At 44.6% G+C, this 15183-nt stretch overlaps 1 protein-coding gene and 1 pseudogene across 11 annotated transcripts in view; both read right to left on the bottom strand.

Annotated features, from left to right (window-relative positions):
* Positions 1-15183, bottom strand: part of N4BP2 (NEDD4 binding protein 2) — a 98666-nt gene that overhangs the window by 70238 nt on the left and 13245 nt on the right. For all 11 annotated transcript variants that reach the window (XM_033214042.1, XM_033214036.1, XM_033214034.1 and 8 more), the window contains exon 2: positions 10040-10136. The gene's annotated coding sequence lies outside the window, so the exon portion shown is untranslated. The remainder of the gene's footprint in view (positions 1-10039; positions 10137-15183) is intronic.
* Positions 4094-4192, bottom strand: LOC117086447 (annotated as a pseudogene).

Raw genomic sequence — 15183 nt, 5'->3', positions numbered from 1 at the left:
ATTACAGGCGTGAGCCACCTCACCTGGCCTTCACTGTAGTTTTTTAAAAGAGAATGTTAGAAATGAAAGCAAGACACTCAACTAAATATAATCCACCCAGACACACAAAAGGGACTGAATTAGATTAGACCAGAAAAGAAATCTCTGGATACTAGAATCATAGGTGATTTTGTTTTTTTATATACTTTTTTATATGCTACTTTTGCATTTTCCACATAAACCATAATAAATGCATTTTTTTCATAATCAGGAAAAAATCATTATTATAAATTAAAGGTGAATCACGGACTTCCCGCTATACTTCCTCCAGTTTGCAAGCTATATATCCCTTCCATTCCCTTTTTTTCACTTTGTCTATTTGTATGTAAAAAGATCTAAACATATAGGCAGTTTTAGGGTCCAAATAATGTTTAGTATATTAAAGAAAATTCTGGCCGGGCGCAGTGGCTCATGCCTGTAATCCCAGCACTTTGGGAGGCCGAGGTGGGCGGATCACGAGATCAGGAGATCGAGACCATCCTGGCTAACACCAGTGAAACCCCGTCTCTATTAATAACACACACACACGCCCGGGAGTGGTGGTGGACACCTGTAGTGCCAGCTACTCAGGAGGCCGAAGCAGGAGAATGGCATGAACCCGTGAGGTGGAGCTTGCAGTGAGCCGAGACCGCACCACTGCACTCCAGCCTGGCAAGACTCCATCTCAAAAAAACAAAAAAAGAAAATTATGATATATAAAAACATATACAGGCGAGGCACGCAGGCCAGGCACGGTGACTCACGCCGGTAATCCCAGCACTTTGGGAGGCTGAAGTGGGTGGGTCACTAGGTCAGGGGATCGAGACCAGCCTGGCCAACATGGTGAAACCCTGTCTCTACTAAAATACAAACAATTAGCTGGGCGTGGTGGTGCACGCCTGTAGTCCCAGCTACTCGGGAGACGAGGCGGAGGAATTGCTTGAACCTAGGAGGCAGAGGTTGCAGCCAGCCGAGATCGTGCCACTGCACTCCAGCCTGGCAACAGAGCAAGACTCTGACTCAAAAAAAAAAAGTATATAAATATATATAAATATAAATATATAAATGTAAATATATATATATAGCTGACACTATCTTCCAATCACCTGTTCTACTTATAAATCCAGTTTATCTCAATCCCACATATTCCACTGTATTTAACTATTCCACTGGGTTTAACTATTTTATCATCTAATATTACATATCTTTCTTTTTTCATAATGAAAGTCCATCATTAATACATTAGTTTAAACAACCTTGTATAGCTTCTTCATATATATACCTGACCTAAACAGAGTGTATTTGAAAAGGATATAGAAAATAAGAATGCATAAGTAAGATTTGATATATTATGGAGAAATGTGAATGGACTGGCTCAAATGAACAATGTAAAAACAAATATACTCCCCCCTCCCGTCCTCAAAACAAATAATTATTAACAATACCATGAATATATGCATTTTTCAAATTATTCTGCCTCTATTATATCATTTTAACCTGATGTAAAATCTAATCAATAAATACTTGCTCACTGATTATCATCATAATATTCCAACATGGTAAGCAGAGGTCTTACCAACTCTAGATTTTTGTTTTTGTTTTTGAGACAATCTCCCTCTGTCACCCAGGCTGAACTGCAGTGGCATGATCTCAGCTTACTGCAGCCTCAACTGCCCATGCTTAAGCGATCCTCCTGCCTCAACCTCCCAAGCAGCGAGGTCTATGGGCACATGTCAGCATTTTGGAAGGTCAAGGTAGGAGGATCATTTGAGCTCAGGAATTCAAGACCATCCTGGGCAACACAGCAAGAGCCTATCTCTAAATAAATAAATAAACAAAAAATACAAAACCTTCCCACTGAAAACCACATCATCAATACTAAAAAAAAAAAAAAGCACTATATCAAGCCAGGCACAGTGGCTTATGCCTATAATCCCAGAACTTTGGGAGGCCGAGGCAGAAGGATTACTTGAGATCAGGAGTTCAAGACCAGCCTGGCCAACATGATAAAACCCCGTCTCTACCAAAAATACAAAAATTAGCCAAGTGTGGTGGTGCACACTTGTAATCCCAACTACTCAGGAGGCTGAGGTTGGAGAATCGCTTGAGATTGTGCCACTGCACTCAAGCCTGGGCAATAGAGTGAGACTCCTCTCTAAACAATTAAAAAAATGAGAAAATAAAAATTGAAAAGCACCGTATCATTATTCAAGATACACAATTTTATTACAGATTTTCTTAAAAAAACAAAATGTAGTATCTTAAAAATCACAAACTTTACTATTGATACTAATTCTGAGGCCAAGCACAGGTGACTTATCCCTGTAATCCTAGCACTTTGGGAGGCCAAGGTGGGCGAACTGCCTGACCCCAGGAGTCCAAGACCAGCCAGGGAAACATTATAAAACCCGTCTCTACAAAAAAATACAAAACAATTAGCTGGGCGTAATGGTGCACACCTGTAGTCCCTGCTACTTGGGAAGCTAAGGTGAGAGGATCAGTTGAGTCAACGAAGTCAAGGCTGCACTGAGACATGAGCATGCCACTGCACTCCAGCCTGGGTGACACAGCAAGACCCTGACTCAAAGAAAAAGTTTGGTTTTTTTTTGTTTTCGTTTTTGAGGCGGAGTCTCGCTCTGTCGCCCGGACTGGAGTGCAGTGGCCGGATCTCAGCTCACTGCAAGCTCCGCCTCCCAGGTTCATGCCATTCTCCTGCCTCAGCCTCCCAAGTAGCTGGGACTACAGGCGCCCGCCACCTCACCCGGCTAGTTTTTTTTCGTATTTTTAGTAGAGACAGGGTTTCACCGTGTTAGCCAGGATGGTCTCGATCTCCTGACCTCGTGATCCGCCCGTCTCGGCCTCCCAAAAGTGCTGGGATTACAGGCTTGAGCCACCGCGCCCGGCCAGAAAAAGTTTAAAAAAAAAGATATTAATTCCAAGCTTGCTATGCTACCATACACAAGTCAAGAAACTTAAAAAACCATTAAATATTTAGGAATATTGGGCTGGACACGGTGGCTCACGTCTGTAATCTCAGCACTTTGGGTGGCCGAGGCAGGTGCATCACCTAGGCCAGGAGTTCAAGACCTGCCTGGCCAACATGGTGAAACTGTCTCTACTAAAGATACAAGAAGTAGGCCGGGCGCAGTGGCTCAAGCCTGTAATCCCAGCACTTTGGGAGGCCGAGACGGGTGGATCACGAGGTCAGGAGATCGAGACCATCCTGGCTAACATGGTGAAACCCTGTCTCTACTAAAAAAAAATACAAAAAACTAGCCGGGCGAGGTGGCGGGCGCCTGTAGTCCCAGCTACTGGGGAGGCTGAGGCAGGAGAATGGCATGAACCTGGGAGGCGGAGCTTGCACTGAGCTGAGATCCGGCCACTGCACTCCAGCTTGGGCAACAGAGCGAGACTCCGTCTCAAAAAAAAAAAAAAAAGATACAAGAAGTAGCCGGTCATAGTGGTACATGACTGTAGTCCCAGCTACTCGGGACACTGAAGCATGAGAATCTCTTAAATCCAGGAGGCTGAAATTCTGCCACTGCATTCCAGCCTGGGCAACAAGACTGTCTCAAAAAAAAAAAAAAAATACGGCCGGGCGCGGTGGCTCAAGCCTGTAATCCCAGCACTTTGGGAGGCCGAGACGGGCGGATCACGAGGTCAGGAGATCGAGACCATCCTGGCTAATACGGTGAAACCCTGTCTCTACTTAAAAATACAAAAAAAAACTAGCCGGGCGACGAGGCGGGCGCCTGTGGTCCCAGCTACTCGGGAGGCTGAGGCAGGAGAATGGCGTAAACCCAGGAGGCGGAGCTTGCAGTGAGCTGAGATCCGGCCACTGCACTCCAGCCTGGGTGGCAGAGCGAGACTCCGTCTCAAAAAAAAAAAAAAAAAAAAAAAAAAAATATATATATACACACACACACCACACACACACACACACATTTAGAAATACTCAACATCAGAAGCTTTAAAATCTAATTCAAAAAGGTACAACCTGCATTTTTTTAAGTATTTTCTCTAAAAAGAACCTTATCAGCTATACAAATATTTATACAATTTTAATACTGAAGCTAAAACTATGGAACACTTCACGAATCTGCGTGTCATATCCTTGCACAGAGGCCATGCTCATCTTCTCTGTATCATTCCAATTTTAGGAAATGTGCTGTACTCCATATCATTTTATAAATAAATCTGTTATATGTAGTACATGACAAGGACAAGTAAGTTTGAATAACTTACCTCGGTGGAATAACATACAGAAAATAACAGATTTCTGTAACAATCAAAAAAGATATTGTGGCCGAGTGCGGTGGCTCACACCTGTAATCCTAGCACTTTGGGAGGCTGAGGTGGGTGGATCACTTGAGGACAGAAGTTTGAGACTAGCCTGGTCAACATAGTGAAACCCCATCTCTACTAAAAATACAAAAATTAGAAGGCTGTGGTGGCCGGTGCCTGTAATTCCATCTACTCAGATGACTGAGGCAGGAGAATCACTTGAATCCAGGAGGCAGAGGTTGCGGTGAGCTGAGATCGCGCCACTGCACTCCAGACTAGGCGACAGAGCAAGATTCTGTCTCAAACAAACAAACAAAAAAGATATTCTGGCCAGGCGCAGTGGCTCACGTCTGTAATCCCAGCACTCTGGGAGGCTGAGGCGGGCAGATCACTTGTTGGGAGTTCAAGACCAGCCTGGGCAACATGGTAAAACTCTGTCTCCACTAAAAATACAAAAATTAGCCAGGCATGGTGGTACACACCTGTAGTCCCAACTACTCAGGAGAATGAGGCAGGAGAATTGCTTGAACCCAGGAGGCAGAGGTTGCAGTGAGCTGAGATTACACCACTGCACTCCAGCCTGGGCAACAGAGCAAGACTCTCAAAAAAAAAAAAAAAAATATATACACACACACACACACACACACACACACACATACATACACAGACCCACATATGTATATTCTACATAATATTCAATATCAACCAACTAGGAATAATAGGCCTAAGAAAACTGATACTAAGAATCAAATATTTAGCTCCTTAAGACTATCAAAAAAGAAACAAACAAAAAATATATCTGTATGTAATATATAGGGAAGTTACAGGACCCAAACACAGCATGCTCCCAAACACGATCAGCAAACAACTTCCTCAGAAAGAGAAGCTACCAAAAACCAGTATCATCAATGTCTTTCCCATGGATTAAGTTACCTACAAGATGATTTCAAAATACTACTATGATAAGAAAAAGGGAGATGGTAAAATCTCATGAGATACCAAAAGTATGTCACTAAAAAAGATATTTTTGGGCCGGGCGCGGTGGCTCACGCCTGTAATCCCAGCACTTGGGGAGGCCGAGGCGGGTGGATCATGAGGTCAGGAGATTGAGACCATCCTGGCTAACACGGTGAAACCCCATCTCTACTAAGAGTACAAAAAATTGGCCAGGCGTGGCGGCATGCACCTGTAGTCCTGAGGCAGGAGAATAGCGTGAACTCAGGAGACGGAGCTTGCAGTGAGCCGAGATCACACCACTGCACTCCAGTCTGGGCCACAGAGCGAGACTCCATCTCAAAAAAAAGATATTTTTGGGGTTTTTTTTGACACAAAGTCTCCCTCTGTCACCTAAGCTGGAGTGCAGTGACACCATCTGAGCTCAATGCAACCTCTGCCTTCCAGGTTCAAGTGATTTTCCTGCCTCAGCCTCCCGAGTAGATGGGACCACAGGTGAGGGCCACCACACCTGGCTAATTTTTGTACTTTTAGTAGAGAAAGGGTTTCACCATGATGGCCAGGCTGGCCTCAAACTCTTGACCTCAAGTGATCCTCCTGCCTTAGTGTCCCTAAGTACTGGGATTACAGGCAGGAGCCACTGTACCTGGCCAAAAAATACTTTTTATAGAAAATGTAACCAAATTAAGTAACCAATAATCTTTAAAAATATCTATCAGGGGCAGGCATGATGGCTCACACCTCTAATTCCAACGCTTTGGGAAGCCAAAGGAAGAGGACTGCTTAAGCCCAGGAGTTTAAGATGAGCCCGGGCAACATAGGGAAAATACGTCTACGAAAAATTTAAAATTAGCTGGGTCTGGTGGCACATGCCTGTCGTCCCAGCTGCTCAGGAGGCTGAGGTAGGATTGTTTGGGCCTGAGAGGCCAAGGCTGCAGCAGGCAGTAATCAAAGCACTGCATTCCAGCCTGGGCAACAAACCAAAACCCTGTCTCAAACAAACAAACAAAAAGAGAAATATTTATCTATCTGTTATGACATCCTAAACACTTAGGAAAACAGTATAAACTATGGCAGAAATCATCCTTTGGAATATTACGCAGTAATAAAAAAAATTAGGTGGAATATAGAAACAAGATGTGTAGGCCTGGTGCAGTGGCTCATGCCTGTAATAACCCCAGCACTTTGGGAGGCCAAGGTAGGCAAATCATGAGGTCAGGAGTTCTAGACCAGCCTGGCCAATATGGTGAAACCTCGTCTCTACTAAAAATACAAAAATTAGCCGGGCATGGTGGTGTAGTCCCAGGTACTCAGGAGGCTAAGGCAGAAGAATCGCTTTAACCAGGAGGCAGAGGTTGCTGTGAGTCAAGATCACACCACTGCACTCCAGCCTAGGCAACAGAGCAAGACTCCACCTCAAAAACATAAATAAATAAAAGAAAAACTGTGCAAAAACTAGACAGACCTCTGGGACATGTTGTTAAATGTTAAAGCCAGTTGCTGAAAAATATGTATCTTTAATTCCAAGTGTATTTCTGTATAATACATCAGCACTTTCTATAATCCTTAACTACTTATTGCAGTACTAGTCTTTCTTAATTTAGAGTCAGTGTTACTGACTTATTATATTTCCATCTATATGTGTTTATATCTACCACTAACAATGTTTCTTGAGAAGATGGATCATGATATATACACCAAAATGGTACTATGCATAGTAACACACATAAAATAGGTACACAAATATTTACGGATAGCTAACAATATGTAAAATATGAAGAAGCAAGATTAGTTTTTTTTTTTTTTTTTTTTTTGACAGAGTCTCACTCTGTCACCCAGGCTGGAGTGCAGTGGCAAGAGCTCGGCTCACTGTAGCCTCTGCCTCCCAGGCTCAAGCAATCCGTGTGTCTCAGCCTCTAAAGTAGCTGGGACTACAGGTACATGCCACCGTGTCCCGTTAATTTTTATATTTTTAGTAGAGACAGAGTTTCGCCATGTTGGCCAGGCTGGTCTTGAACTCCTGGCCTCAAGTGATCTGCCTGCCTCATCCTCCCAAAGTGCTGGGATTACAGGCGTGAGGCACCGTACCCAGCCAAGATTGGCCTTTAAGAAGCAGAGAGGCTGGGCGTGGTGGCTCAAGCCTGTAATCCCAGCACTTTGGGAGGCCAAGACAGGTGGACCATGAGGTCAGGAGATCAAGACCATCCCGGCTAGCATGGTGAAACCCTGTCTCTACTAAAAATACAAAAACAAAAATTAGGCGGGCGCCTGTGGTCCCAGCTGCATGGGAGGCTGAGGCAGGAGAATGGCCAGAACCCAGGAGACAGAGCATGCAGTGAGCGAGATCACGCCACTGCACTCCAGCCTAGGCAACAGAGCGAGACTATGTCTCAAAAAAAAAAGAAGCAGAGAAATGAAAACACTTATTAAATAGAAAAACTAACACCACAATTCAGTTCTTTATGCTTCCTCAGTGAACATGTCTTACACCACCATAAGCTCTTTTGAAAATTCTAGTAACAAAATCTGTGATTATATTTTCCTTCTCATGAGATGTTATTTTAGTCCCTCAAATATGTAAGTAAAAGCTTAGAAACCTGTGTAGGCCAGGCATGGTGGCTCACACCTGTTGTCCCAACACTTTGGGAGGCTGAGGCAGGTGAATCACTTGAGCCAAGGAGTTCGAGACCAGCCTGGGCAACATGACAAAACGCCATCTCTGGGCCGGACACAGTGGCTCAAGCCTGTAATTCCAGCACTTTGGGAGGTCAAGGTGGGTGGATCACTTGAGGTCAGGAGTTAGAGATTAGCCTGACCAATACGCTGAAACCCCGTCCCTACTAAAAATACAAAAATTAGCTGGGCATGGTGGCACACATCTGTAATCCCAGCTACTTGGGAGGCTGAGGCAGAAGAATTGCATGAACCCAGGAGGCGGAGGTTGCAATAAGCCAAGATTGTGCCACTGCACTCCAGCCCAAGCAACAGAGCAAGACTCCGTCTCAAAAAAAAAAAAAGCAAAAACAAGCTGGGCTCGGTAGCTCACGCCTGTAATCCCAATACTTTGGGAGGCTGAGGCAGGCGGATCACCTGAGGCCAGGAGTTTGAGACCAGCTGACCAACATGGAGAAACCCCGTCTCTACTAAAAATACAAAAATTAGCTGGGCGTAGTGGCGTGTGCCTGTAATCCCAGCTACTCAGGAGGCTGAGGCAGGAGAATCGCTTGAACCCAGGAGGCAGAGGTTGCAGCGAGCCGAGATCATGCCACTGCACTCCAGCCTGGGCAACAAGAATGAAAATTCATCTCAAAACAAAAAACAAAAAACAGGCCAGGCGCAGTGGCTCAAACCTGTAATCCCAGCACTTTGGGAGGCCGAGACGGGAGGATCACGAGATCAGGAGATCAAGACCATCCTGGCTGACACGGTGAAACCCCATCTCTACTAAAACATACAAAAAAAACCTAGCCGGGTGAGGTGGCGGGCGCCTGTAGTCCCAGCTACTCAGGAGGCTGAGGTAGGAGAATGGCGTGAACCCGGGAGGCGGAGCTTGCAGTGAGCTGAGATCCGGCCACTACGCTCCAGCCTGGGTGACAGAGCAAGAGTCCGTCTCAAAAAAAAAAAAAAGCAAAAACAAGCTGGGCTCGGTAGCTCACGCCTGTAATCCCAATACTTTGGGAGGCTGAGGCAGGCGGATCACCTGAGGCCAGGAGTTTGAGACCAGCCTGACCAACATGGAGAAACCCCGTCTCTACTAAAAATACAAAATTAGCTGGGCGTAGTGGCGTGTGCCTGTAATCCCAGCTACTCAGGAGGCTGAGGCAGGAGAATCGCTTGAACCCAGGAGGCAGAGGTTGCAGCGAGCCGAGATCATGCCACTGCACTCCAGCCTGGGCAACAAGAATGAAAATTCATCTCAAAACAAAAAACAAAAAACAGGCCAGGCGCAGTGGCTCAAACCTGTAATCCCAGCACTTTGGGAGGCCGAGACGGGAGGATCACGAGATCAGGAGATCAAGACCATCCTGGCTGACACGGTGAAACCCCATCTCTACTAAAACATACAAAAAAAACCTAGCCGGGTGAGGTGGCGGGCGCCTGTAGTCCCAGCTACTCAGGAGGCTGAGGTAGGAGAATGGCGTGAACCCGGGAGGCGGAGCTTGCAGTGAGCTGAGATCCGGCCACTACGCTCCAGCCTGGGTGACAGAGCAAGAGTCCGTCTCAAAAAAAAACAAAACCAAAAAAAAAAAACCGGCCGGGCGCGGTGGCTCAAGCCTGTAATCCCAGCACTTTGGGAGGCCCAGACGGGCGGATCACAAGGTCAGGAGATCAAGACCATCTTAGCTAACACTGTGAAACCCCGTCTCTACTAAAAAATACAAAAAACTAGCCGGGCGAGGTGGCGGGCGCCTGTAGTTCCAGCTACTCGGGAGGCTGAGGCAGGAGAATGGCGTAAACCCGGCAGGCGGAGCTTGCAGTGAGCTGAGATCCGGCCACTGCACTCCAGCCCAGGCGACAGAGCGAGACTCCATCTCAAAAAAAAAAACCATCTCTACCAAAAAATACAAAAATTAGCTGGGTGTGGTGGCATACACCTATAGTTCCAGCTACTCGGGAGGCTGAGGTGAGAGAATCACTTGAGTCTAGCAGTTTGAGGCTGAAGTGAGTCAAGATCGCGCCATTGCACTCCAGCCTAGGTGACAGAGCAAGACCCAATTTCAAAAAAAAACAAAAACATCTTATGTGTAAAATATTCATACTCTACAACTTTAATAACACTTACTGTCTGTCTAGCATCGATGCTGTCAACATGCTCATTAAGGCCACGGTTGATATACGCAAACTCTACACCTCTTCTTGTTATCCAACATGTCTTCTTACTATAAAAGGAAAATTATATATTAAAGTCAAATTCACATCAAACTATAATCACAAAATAAATCAAAGTCAAAAATGTCTATAATATATATAATATATATGATATTCCAAAGAAAAAGTGCAAAAGAGAAAAGACAAGAAAGACTGCACTTACTGCCATTGGAGATGCTATTGCACTCTGAAAATGTCTACATAAAAGAAAGTAACTAAGCATTATTCTGCCTTTAAGTAGAACACTAATTCCAGATAACAAAATAGCCTTAGTTGATGAGAGAAACCTTATCTTTGTAGAAGGTGGCTAGGTACTAAATGTAAAAGAAAAAACAGAACCCAAAACTGATTACCATTTTTAACCTATAATTGAATAGTTAATCAAGAATCATCAATGAATGCTAAAATCGTTAGGTGAAAAGTTGATAAAGAAATTGACCTGGCCAGCGGCGGTGGCTCACGCTTGTAATCCCAACACTTTGGAGGCCAAGGCGGGTGGATCACTTGAGGTCAGGAGTTTGAAACCAGCCTGGCCTACATGGTGAGACCTCATCTCTGCTAAAAATAAAAATTAGCTGGGTATGGTGGTGCACACCTGTAATCCCAGCTACTCAGGACAGAGACTGAGACAGGAGAATCACTTGGGAAGCGGAGGTTGTGGTGAGCTGAGATGGCACCACTGCCATCCAACGTGGGCAACAGACAGAGACTGTCCCAAAAAAAAAAAAATGTCCCACAAAAAAAAAAAAAGAAAGAAAGAAATTTATCTGGGGCCGGGCATGGTAGCTCACGAGTATAGTCGTATTACTTTGGGAGGCCTGGGGGCATGCAGGGAGGGATCGCCTGAGCTCAGGAGTTGGAGACCAAACAGGGCAACATGATGAAACCCCATCTCTACTAAAATTACAAAAATTAGCCAGGTGGGCTGAGCGCAGTGGCTCACGCCTGTAATTCCAGGACATTGGGAGGCCGAGGTGGGCAGATCACGAGGTCAAGACATCAAGACTATTCTGGCCAACATGGTGAAACCCCGTCTCTACTAAAAATACAAACATTAGCTGGGCATAGTAGCATGTGCCTATAATCCCAGCTACTTGGGAGGCTGAGGCAGGAGAATTGCTTGAACCAGGGAATCGAAGGTTGCAGCGAGCCAAGATCACACTGCTGCACTCCAGCCTGGCGACAGAGTGAGACTCCATCTCAAAAAAAAAAAAATTATCCAGGCATGGTGGCACACGCCTGTAGTCCCAGCTTACTCAGGAGGCTGACGCATGAGAATCGCTTGAACCCAGGAGACAGAGGTTGCAGTGAGCTCAGATTGTGTCACTCCAGCCTGGGTGACAGAGGGAGACTCCATCTCAAAAAATTAAAAAAAAAAAAATTAGCCAGCCATAGTGGAACACGCCTGTAGTCCCGGCTTACTCAGGAAGGCTGATGTACGAAAATCACTTAAACCCGGGAGGCAGAGGTTGCAGTGAGCTGAGACTGTGCCACTGCACTCCAACCTGGGCAACAGAGTGAGTCTCTATCTCCAAAAAAGTTAAAAAATAAAATAAAATTTTTTTTAAAAAAAGAAATTTGAGGCCAGGGGCAGTGGCTCACACCTATAATCCCAGCACTTTGGGAGGCCAAGACAGGAGGATCACCTGAGGTCAGGAGTTCAAGACCAGCCTGGCCAACATGGTGAAACCTCGTCTCTACTAAAAATACAAAACTAGCTCAGCGTGGTGGTGGGAGCCTATAGTCCCAGATACTTGGGAGGCTGAGGCAGGAGAATCACCTGAACCCGGGAGGGCAGAGGTTGCAGTTAGCCAAGATCACACCATTGCACTCCAGCCTGGGCAACAAGAGCAAAACTCCGTCTCAAAAAAATAAAAAATAGGCCGGGCACGGTGGCTCAAGCCTATAATCCCAGCACTTTGGGAGGCCGAGACGGGAGGATCACGAGGTCAGGAGATCGAGACCATCCTGGCTAACACGGTGAAACCCTGTCTCTACTAAAAAATACAAAAAACTAGCCAGGCAAGGTGGTGGGCACCTGTAGTCCCAGCTACTCGGGAGGCTGAGGCAGGAGAATGGCGTAAACCCGGGAGGCGGAGCTTGCAGTGAGCTGAGATCCGGCCACTGCACTTCAGCCTGGGCAACAGAGCAAGACTCCGTCTCAAAAAAAAATTAAAATTAAAATTAAAAAATTTTTAAAAATAAAAAATAAGAATAAAAAAATTTACCTGATGTCAAAGTACCACCCTACAGATTACTACTTGCTAAAAGCAAAAAGAAAACCATAACTTTATAATGAAATGATCAGGTTCTCACCACATCAGCTTGGTGATCAAATACAGCATCAAAATAGTGGGACCTGACATAATATGCCTCTTAACTAGAAACAGTAGGAACTACATAGCATTACTAAATGAGGTACTCTTCCAAAACTGTTTACCCTAAGTCTACTCACACCTTTAGATCTAACTCCCAGTTTACAGGAATTAAATATAGGGGATAAAGGAAGAAGTAATACTATGCCATGATAAAACAAGCAGCAATACAAAATGTAATCGTCTCAACAGATCTAACAAGTCAATACCACAGGGAAGCAGAAGCAGAGTAGAGAAGGAGGTGGATGGGTAGAAGAGACAGTTCTACCTATATATTTAAAAAGACTCAAGAGATTACAACCAAATGCAACGGGTAGCTCTTGACTGAAATCTGGCATAAAAAAAAAAAAAAAAAACACCAGCCTGACCAACATGGTGAAACCCTGTCTCCACTAAAAATACAAAAATTAGCGGGGCATGGTGGCAGACACCTGCAATCCCAGCTATTTGGGAGGCTGAGGCAGGAGAACTGCTTGAACTCAGGAGGAGGAGGTTGCAGTGAGCGAAGATGACGCCATTGCACTCCATCCTGGGTGACAGAGCGAGACTTCCTCTTAAAAAAAAAAAAAAAACCCACCACACAGCAATAAAAAACATTTTTGGAACAACTCAGGATATCTGAATATAGTATAAGTAGCATATATCAGGGAATCAGGTCACATGCCTGCAATCCCAGCACTTTGGGACACCAAGGCAGGAGGATCACTTGAGCCCACAAGTTTAAGACCAGCCTGGGCAACGTGGCAAGACCACATCTCTAAAAAAAAATACAAAAATTAGCCAGGCATGGTGCTATGTGCCTGTAGTCCCCAGCCACTCCAGGAGGCTGAGGCAGGAGAATGGCTTGAGCCCAGGAGGTCAAGGCTGCAGCAAGCCATGAACGTGCGGCTGCACTCTAATCTGGGCGACAGAGCAAGACCCTATCTCAAAAAAAAAAAAAAATCAAAAAGTAGTATATTATTAGGGAATTATTGGTAATTTTGCTAGGAATGATAATGGTTTTATGGCTATATAGAATGTCCTCCTTTTCCTTGGAGAGATCTGAAGATATATGTCTTCATATATATATATATATATATTTTTTTTTTTTTTTTTTTTTTTGAGACAGAGTCTTGCTCTGTCGCCAAGGTTGGAGTGCAGTGGCACGATCTCGGCTCACTGAAAGCTCCTCCTCCCAGGTTCACACCATTCTCCTGCCTCAGTCTCCAGAGTAGTTGGGACTACAGGCGTCCGCCAACACACCCGGCTAATTTTTTGCATATTTAGTAGAGATGGGGTTTCACTGTGTTAGCCAGGATGTTTATAATCTTTTAAAAGATCAAATACCAATCTAAATCTTTAAATGTCAAAGTCCAAAATACATACATTTATAATACAATCGGATTATACTTAAAAGGGAAAACTGAAAAAAACTTATTTGCCACTCTTAGTTTACTTTTAAATGGTTCAGGAAATTTATGTAAGTAGATAAAACACATATGGTAAAATGATAACAATTGTTGAATCAAGGAGGTGGGTACATGTGGGTTCAATGTATCATAGTACTTTTCTATATCTGTATTTTCCTAATAAAAGTTTTTAAAATGTACCAATGCTTCAAACAAACTAGTTTGCTTCTAAGATGTTTGAAAAGATAAAACCATATTTAATCCACTAAAAGAATATCTCTACAAAGCAAAGAGTTTTGGGGGGTTGTTTTTGTTTTTTGATTTTTTAAGAGACAGGGTCTCACTCTGCCACCCAGGCTGGAGTGCAGTGGTACAACACTACAGCTTTGAACTCCTGGGTTCAAGTAAGACTCCTGCATCAGCCTCCCAAAGCTGGGACCACATGCATGCACCATTCTTCCCGGCTAATTTTTTGTTGTTGCTTCTTTTGTTTTGTAGAGACAGGGTCTCACTGTGATGTCCACACTGGTCTCCAACTCCTGGCTTCAAGCAATCCTCCTACCCTCAGCCTCCCACAGTGCTGGGAATATAGGAATGGGCAACTGTGCCTGGCCAAAATCCTTTTTAATTCAAATATCAACTCTTAATTTGAAACATGTAGTTCAAAAATGCCAAGTTTTTATAAAGCAGGGCACACTCCATATTTCAAAGGTTATGTACAGGTTATCTGTCCTTACACGTTGAGAAGAAAAAAGAAAAATTCAATCATGCTGCGAGTTTAAAATGAAAGGAAGAGAAAAAAATGAAAGGAATTTTTTTTTTTTTTTTTTTTAGACAGTCTCGCTCTTTCGCCCAGGTTGGAGTGCAGTGGTGCAACCTTGGCTCACTGCAACCTCCACCTCCCAGGTTCAAGTGATACTCCTGCCTCAGCCTCCTGAGTAGCTGGGATTATAGGCAAGCACTACCAAGTCCAGCTAATTTTTGCATTTTTAGTGGAGACAGAGTTTCACCATGTTGGCCAGGCTGGTCTTGAACTCCTGACCTCAAGTGATGTGCCCGCCTCAGCCTCCCAAAGGGCTGGAATTACAGGCATGAGTCACTGTGCCTGGCTGGGAATTTTTTTGTTGTTTTTTGTTTTTGTTTGTTTTTGAGATGGAGTCGCGCTCTATGGCCCAATGGAGTGCCGTGTTGCGATCTCAGCTCACTGCAAACTCCACCTCCCGGGTTCAAGCAGTTCTCCTGCCTCAGCCTCCTGAGGAGCTAGGATTACAAGCACCCGCCACCATGCCCAGCTA

Source organism: Trachypithecus francoisi, unplaced genomic scaffold (assembly GCF_009764315.1).
Source record: "Trachypithecus francoisi isolate TF-2019V2 unplaced genomic scaffold, Tfra_2.0 Lachesis_group1, whole genome shotgun sequence".
Taxonomy (NCBI): Eukaryota; Metazoa; Chordata; class Mammalia; order Primates; family Cercopithecidae; genus Trachypithecus; species Trachypithecus francoisi.
The sequence above is the reverse complement of the archived record's forward strand: the minus strand, read 5'-3'. Positions and strand labels throughout refer to the sequence as shown.